Source organism: Pholcus phalangioides, unplaced genomic scaffold (genome assembly GCF_987345545.1).
Source record: "Pholcus phalangioides strain wild (caught in Gottingen) unplaced genomic scaffold, Ppha-v1.0 ptg000013l_1, whole genome shotgun sequence".
Taxonomy (NCBI): domain Eukaryota; kingdom Metazoa; phylum Arthropoda; class Arachnida; order Araneae; family Pholcidae; genus Pholcus; species Pholcus phalangioides.
In genome coordinates this window covers 20,531,846-20,538,961 of record NW_028301606.1, presented here as the reverse complement: position 1 = coordinate 20,538,961, position 7,116 = coordinate 20,531,846, and the positions used below count along the sequence as shown (strand labels likewise).

General features: G+C 36.4%; 1 non-coding gene across 1 annotated transcript; it reads right to left on the bottom strand.

The window, feature by feature from the left end:
* Positions 1 to 3,553: 3,553 nt before the first annotated feature.
* Positions 3,554 to 3,625, bottom strand: TRNAP-AGG (transfer RNA proline (anticodon AGG)). The gene has a single exon. It is a non-coding gene; the product is annotated as a tRNA-Pro (tRNA).
* Between the last annotated feature and the right edge of the window lie 3,491 nt (positions 3,626 to 7,116).

Below are 7,116 nucleotides of genomic sequence, written 5' to 3'. Positions count from 1 at the left end.
GATGGAAATGAAGTAATAAAAGAAAAGAGAAAGAACCTACCACAGAAATTGTTTGCTCATTAGCTATTTATTACCTGTAATTTCTACCGATAAATTCTATTAACTTTTTCGCATGAAATGTTTCTGCATTTATGCTATAATTACGGAAGACGATGACATTCGGTGCCACGTACAATGCCATTATACCTGTTCGTTGTATTAATATCCGCAGATAAGCTTATTACAAGGTACGCGAGATTGATCATTAGCATTAATTGTATTACAACACACCACATGCGTACTATAGGTATAGGAAAAAATTATATACATTTTCCTAAACATGAATATTTATGATAATATCAAATAACACGCAAACAGTACACTCTGGTACTTTAAAAAAAATTTGATAATTTTTGTATCGTCTATGTTTTCGATGGTAACTTCTCCAATGATGCCTTGAAGCTCTAATACGAAGCTGAGTTTAGTTTGTTCTCATGTTTGTTCAATTGTGCGGCAGAAATACACATATTTAGTTTGCTCATTTACAACAATGTTATTTTTTAACTCATTTATCCTTTTAATTGGCAATTGGCAAGAATTGAATTACCAGAGGAATTTTTTTTGAAGAATTAAAATAAGCAATTGAAGAGTACCCTGAACGTCATTTCATGATGAAAAATTGGGGTAGGCTGTATAATAGACACGGCCGCAAGTTTCGACGTGAATAAATTTATTGCTCTTTTTGGCTACTTTTGCATGGTAGGTACGTAGATCATACAATGAGTATCCTCAGATACTTTTCCCCCAGAAGGGGGGGGGGGGGTGAAGAGCTTACATTGCTCCTTGCGACACAGCCTGGGTGTCTCGCGGTTTCTCCAGTTTCCAGTGACGTTAAAAGCATTGCTTTACTCTGAATACTTCTTGAGATGTGAGCTTTCAAATTACTTCGCTAGAAAACTTTTTGCGAACATTTCAAGACAGACTGATAATTGTAGTTAAGAACAAAAATTAGTTTCTTGTTTGGAAATATAGGAATAGAGATGAGTTTTCGTGTAATCATAAGCATGTATTCAAACTCATTACCATTCTCTCAGTGCATATGTACTATAGGAAACTATGGAACGTACAATAGAAAATTAGGGTAATATACCTCTCTGTTTTAGAGTATATATATACCTCAGCTCAATTTTTTCCTCCTATTTCCAATCTTTTCTCCATTAAGTTTCCAAAGTTTCTCGTCACGTTTTGCAGTGTTTTAATATAATTAAGATAGAACACAAAGAAGCATATCGTATTTGCATTTGGCTTCACTACTAGAAGAAATGTGTCCTCTTTCGTATTCTGTTCTTCTCCGCCCCTGGAAGACCAGTATATGTCATTTACATAATTTCATGAAATGGAGTTTGCAAATTCCGGACACAATCTACATCGTAATGTGATTGCATTTGAAAAGTCACATCGAATTCGAAAATTAGGAGAGAAGAATAAAAACTTTCGTCGCAATGTGTCTGCCGGGCATGAGAGATGGGAATTCTAAATGAAATAATTGAACTCGTCGGTTATTGATGTCATGGAATCCGTATTAGTTTCGTAATGGAACGGCAATTGCATGTTTAAAAGAATAATAATGAAAAATATCGGAAACTACATGATTCGTTGCTACATTCTCATTATTTTAAGAACTGTTACTAACAGCAGTTTTTAGTTCATTTTATACGAGTATTTCTGAAACCAAGTTTGTCGCTATTTGATTGCGTTGATGGATTCCGCTTTTTACGAACGTTGAAATTAGAATTGCCTTTTGATATGTGCAAATTTTTCTGACGAGAGTAAACATTTATTTGTCAAATAATGTAATTTTGTACATATCAAAAGAAAAATTTGCAATCAGTGAGTTTTATGAGAAGTTTTCATTTGTAAAACTGTCATTTCTAAAATAGTATCAATATGAATCCACAGTGAAAATTCCATATTTAAATTCTTTTTAGTGAAATAAGTCTTATACAGGGTGTCCTGTAAGTGCTAATGCGGCCTTTATCTCATCAACCATCCGTCGTAGACGTGTAATTTTAATTCAAAAAAACGCTCAAAAGGCATTCAAAAATTACACAGTATTTCAGTTTTGAGAGTGGAATTACAGTGTGGGTAACAAAATAAAAACTAAATTTTTAAACGGTCCCCTTGTCCTCCAACTGATATTGGAAAGTTGCCCTGTCTCTCCTGAGGCCAATACAACATTCGCTAAGATATTTTAATTCATAATCAGAGAAAAGTTTTGAAAGAACAGCAAAAAAAAATATATATATCTGAGGACGCTCTTTTCCCTCATTTATGCTGTCCTTTCCCAACTTTTCTCCGATTTTTGAATTCAATTATCTTAGTAAAAACTGCATTTAGAAACGAGGAATTTTTCTGTTGGCCTCAGGAGAGACAGGGCAACAACATTCATGGAAGTGGGAGGACAAGGGGGCCTTAAAAAAATTTAGATTTTTTTTATTATGTGACACACTGTATTTTCACTCTCAAAACTGGTACAGATAACTTTTGAACGTCTTTTTAAATTTTTTTTAATTTGGGATCATACCTCTACGATGAGATAAAAGCCTCATTAGCACTTGCAGGACACCATGTATATAGTCTCTACTCTCAATCTTTCCTAGTTGTTTTTCATAATTTTGTTGTTAATTCTTGCGCATTTGTTTTTCGTAATTCTTGCGTTTTAGTTGTTTATTTTTTTTACTCAAGAAAATAGTGAATTGGGAAATGGAAGCAGATGATATTGTAGGTTGTTTTTTTCTCTCAATCATATATTGTTCTCATCAATTAGAAATGAATAGAAATGCAGATATCGATTCAAAATCTTTAAAAAATTAATAAAAGTTATTTTTAAACATTTTTTGTGTTTTAAATAAATTTGAATAATTGATACGATATAATTTTAATTATTAATAAATATTCAAAAAAATGCAGGTTTTACATGTCTAATAAATATGGATTATCTTACACTGGAATATTGTTGTGTCAGCAATATTTTTTACACTTGTACGGGCAAATACTACAAACGCTACGCTTTTGTATCAATACAAATACAAATACAAATACAACGCCACAACAGGCAAATTGCCCAACGAGGTGGCTGACTTAAGAACATCATGGATCCCCGAGCCATTTTTTGGAGGCCCTACCTACTACTGCTACACCACAAATGCACCCCCCCCCCGCGGAACCCCCCAACGAATCAGTACATGCGGGAATGTGCGTGTACGTGTAGTGCAACCTGACGTAAAGCTTGTTTTCTGTGTAATGTTTGTTATGTGTAGTGCTGCCATCTGCCACCAGTTTTTCTAACTATGAGTGAAGTGTTATGATTGAATGATTTATCGTTGTAGGACTGTTGCTCTCTGTGGCGAGACTTTTTAACGGGGAGATCGGCTCGCATTTGCGCCTTGAAGTTGGGAACCACAGAAAACCAACTTCAGCCGACCACCACTGTGGGGTTCGAACCCGGATCCTCGCATCGCGAGTCCGTCACTATAACCACTCGACCACCACAGCGGATCAAAAATACACTGCAGGGTTCGGCCGGGATTTGAACCCGGGACCTCTCGCACCCTAAGCGAGAATCATACCCCTAGACCACCGAACCACCATATAGGTCGATTTTATTGACAGAAATTTATCTCAGGCAACTAGGTATAAAAATCTACGGGACATATACATTTTATTTCATATCTGTTTGAAATTTTTTTTTACTATGAGTGTACATTTGAAATATGGTGACAAAATAACAATGGCTTCTTTAGGAGCCTGTGTCGTTCTAACAGGGGCGTTTCATTAGGAAGTCAGAGTGAAATCATAAACATATGAATGTGTGATGCGCATACGTTGCATTTCACTTTTATCGGTGATTATGAATACCCAAGGGCCGCGTCGTTGGTAAACATGGTAAATCATATTGCATGATATACTTTACTATACATGATATTCATACATGTATTGCATCATTATATCGGGGTACGATCGTAAAGTTTGTTATCAGGACATCGGCATTCGACTTTTTCTTTCGAATCGAGCACAACTCAGGTCTATCACCATCTATGGGCGATTTATTACCTAGTGAGTTGTGCCCGAAGTGTAACAGTGTTTTTTTTATTTTGTTACACACTGTATTTTCACTCTCAAAACTGGTACGGGGTAAGTTTTGAACGCCTGTTGAGCATTTTTTTAATTGGAATAATACCTCTACGACAGACGGTTGATGAGATACAGGCAGTGCAAGTACTTACTGGAAACCCTGTATATGTGCATATCAGTTTAAACTATACCCAAACATCAGAAAAATAAAATAAAATAATTTACAACTTTCAAGTTACGCGAAAAACATGAGTGCGCATTAAAATATGCAAAAAAGGTTCGATTCCCCATATTTTAAGCCCAAAAAAAACCTAATGGACAGAAGCTTAAAAGCGGAATAAAGTTTCCTTCCATATTTGTTGTTTCTTACGAAGGCTTTAGCATACCTTTGCATCGGAAACCTAAAAAAACAAACAAAAGTTTATTTAGGCATAAAGCAAAGGCAAGGAAACCTCAATGAACGTGTTCAAAAACTGCTGAGAAAATCAGAAATCCTGTTTGCTGATCCCCCCAAAAAGCCTTCGAAAAGAGAGGAAAAAGTTTTATTTTGCATAAAAAGGTCTTCTTCTTCTTCCTATGTACCATCACATTCCTCTTTCCATGCCATCCCTCTGTTATCCCGTAAACTTTTCTATAAAGCGGAGATTTCCAAACAAAATCTTGATTTCCTGTGGGACCGAATCCGCTGACAACGTCGCCGAGAAAAGACCGAAAAGGTTTGCGCTCGCTTCCCGGACTGAATTTTCGTTTTTGGAAATTACCTCCACGTTAAAAGGACAAAAGGAAAAAGGGTTCGAGGGTAGGATGGACGACGTGCTAAGTGCAGAACGCTGTAAAGCATTCGGAAGACAGTTCTCCAGCCGTATGTAAGCGTGGGCTTCCGAAAGGGTAGAAAGAGTGATGGAGATGAGAGGAAACAGCTTAACGCTTCAATTTGTCTACTTTAAGAGCTGACGCATCACCAGCGATTGGCTATTAACGCCGATAATATTTTGTTTGAGCAACTTTTCCTCCGGGAAGGAGGTTGGATGGAAGTAGGAACTTGAAATTTAAGCGTCTCTTAAGGCGAATGAAAATTGCTTGCGAGTGGAGAAACTGCGATGTGACTCCGGGTGCCTGCCTCGGTTACGCCATTTTTCTCTCTCTCTCACTCTCTCTCAAGACTTCAAAATTAACACTTTGTTTCGCAAGATATTGCTTGAAGTTTTGTTAGGATTGTTTGAGAACCTTCTCGAAAGACAAGCATTAATGCGTGTTTGTTCTTGAGCAACAAACTTCACCTAGGATTCCTCAACGTGGGATTAACAAAGATCAAAATTGGCTGCGAAAAACACATCATGTTTTGCCCTGAACGTAACATGTTTATTTGGGTGGAAGGTAATTAAAAAGCCATAGAGAGACTTACATTGGGAAGTAACAAACTAGAGTTATTATCATTGTTTTTAAATAGTACATGGCTCCAATATAAAAATTAGTTCATGAAATAGTTGAAATTTTTACTTTTCTTTTATGCCCTTTTTAAGTGATGAGAGCTTTATTCCATAACAAGTTATAACCAAATTTGGAGAATATTTCTCTCGGAAATTTTAAATGCATCGTATGTATGATTTTATGTGAAATATTAGGAATATATATATATATATATACAATCGACTACCGTCGGAATTTAATTTTTCTCGTCGATGCCTAGCACGAGGGGACTGCCTGACTACTTACAGACTACCTTTGTTATCTAGGAAGGATTTTATAGACAAGATGTGTGTGCTTGTACAGATGTGAAGTGCTTGTAAGTAAATAGAAAGAAAAAAAAGTAATAATACGGTCCAGGTAAACGCCACCATCAGAATATTGATTCGGATCTTTTTGTCAGACGCTCAAGCCCTATATCACCACATGTTTTTAATTAGCCAAATCATACAACTGGTCTTCAGGAGAAAGAGGGAGGGGGAGAGAAACATCACGTAAGCTAAACTTACAAATTGTGATTCAAATACCCCGGTAAGGATGGAGTTTCAGAAAAAAATTTCTGAAATTCCGGGGTGCATGTGTGGTGTAGCAATAGTAGGTAGGGCCTCCAAAAAATGGCTCTGGGATCCATGATGTTCTTAAGTCAGCCACCTCGTTGGGCAATTTGCCTGTTGTGGCGTTGTATTTGTATTTGAAATATGTTTTCATAGTACTGACATGCAGCATCATCTCGCCTCTAAGAGCTCGTGCATCATTTCAGTAATTTCCAAATGTTCATAGACCTGGCAGAGCAGGTCTAAGCATGTGCAGAAAGTTTTTAGGTTTTTTTAAGTCGTCTACTGTCGTATGAAGAAATTTCAGCAAGATGTGGAAATTCAGAATCGTTCAGTTTATCAAATAGATTTTTTGCCAGCTTCTTTGCATATGACGTTATGTCAGTCACCCCGTCTGATATTAACATTCCTTATGAACGACGGCCCAAGCACCGTATAGCGTCTCAGGATTTTGTTTTTAAATCTCTCTAGAGCGGTGATATTCATTTGATGCGAAAACAACCAGACAAATGCAGCATACAGAAATATCGGTCCAATTGCCATCTTGTACAGAATAATTTTGTTTCGAATTGAAAGACTTCAATGCTTGTGGCTTAGTCTGTTAAGCATAACCGAGGCCACAGTCACCCTACGAATGGCATAAACACACTACCGGGAGAAAACCTGGATCTCTAATCCATTATCACACCGAAATATTTAGTATGAGTGACTGGGTTAACAATAACACCCTCTACGTAAAAGCATAAATGAACAAATATTTAATTATATTCATATTTTTTAACCTTACGGAAAATTCAAAGGGAACAAGAAGTTCTGGGCACTTTCCGAACATTAATAATAAATTAATTAATTGACATAAAAAGGTGCGGTTTTCACTAAAATATTTATCATGGCCTAGATTGATCTCTTGATTTGAATTTTTTAAAAAGTTCAAATTTCACTCACAGGTGGCACTGTAAATCTGAAAATCAGACAAACAGAG